This window comes from Blastomyces gilchristii, assembly GCF_000003855.2.
Source record: "Blastomyces gilchristii SLH14081 genomic scaffold supercont1.4, whole genome shotgun sequence".
In the NCBI taxonomy this organism is placed as follows: domain Eukaryota; kingdom Fungi; phylum Ascomycota; class Eurotiomycetes; order Onygenales; family Ajellomycetaceae; genus Blastomyces; species Blastomyces gilchristii.
Window position 1 is genome coordinate 3,855,365 of NW_003101679.1, and position 921 is coordinate 3,856,285.

The following is a 921-nucleotide window of genomic DNA, read 5'->3' on the forward strand; positions in this document are numbered from 1 at the left end:
GGTCAAGTGTTGGTTATACAGGAGGAAATACAGGTGTTGAGACCACGCCAAGATAACAAGAACATAGAAAAATACAAAGGAGTGACAATTAGATACATGCGATAATAACTTCCCAGCCCAGGAACATAGAGCAATTCATTGAAGCGATTTGTACACCTCTGTATTTATTAGGAACCTGAGGTGCTTGAGTTCTAGATTTAATGTATCCCCTGCGGGTTTCGAACCCACGCGCCTTGGTTTCCCACGCCAAGGCGCTACCAGGTGGCCGCATTAACCATTCGGCCACCGGGGCGTATTTAACAGATCATTGAGTGTCTTTTAAAGAAGAAGAAGTTCATCTTAAGATATATTATAAAGAGAGTCTTATGATGACTCAGAATTCTTATTATTCTTCTTTTCTAACTTAATACTGTGATTCACTTCTGAGTCTTATAAGAGAGGTATATTTGTAATATTATCTTGTGAAAAGATATCTAGATATTCATGATATTATTAAGAGAGGTTTATATGAGAATCTGTTATTATAGTATGAGATAACTTCTCTAGAGCTTTCTTGATATTGATTAGACTGATGAAACAGATTGTTACATAGTTCTGCTGTTAATAATTCTTTCAGTGACTTCTTTTTCAGAGTATTTTATAAGTATTGATAGAGATCTGTGTCAGATTCATAGTCTTGTGAATATCATCTTCATGAACTCTATTATTGTTAGGGAATATTAAGCTTCTGTTTCAAGTATTTAATAAGATGTCTTATTCAGATAGCCAGATAAGTTCTAATATAAGATTATAATTAAGATTATTAACTTTATATACATAGATATCTTCATATTAATATTCTCTGACATCTATGTTTAGCTTTATCATGTAATAAATATAAGCATTCTTTAAGTCATCAAATTCTGTGAGACGTTGAGGTTT

At 32.9% G+C, this 921-nt stretch overlaps 1 pseudogene across 1 annotated transcript; it reads right to left on the reverse strand.

The window, feature by feature from the left end:
- Positions 1 to 203: 203 nt before the first annotated feature.
- BDBG_16729 lies at positions 204 to 292 on the reverse strand (annotated as a pseudogene). Its single transcript has one exon. The product of its transcript is annotated as a tRNA-OTHER (tRNA).
- Positions 293 to 921: the final 629 nt, after the last annotated feature.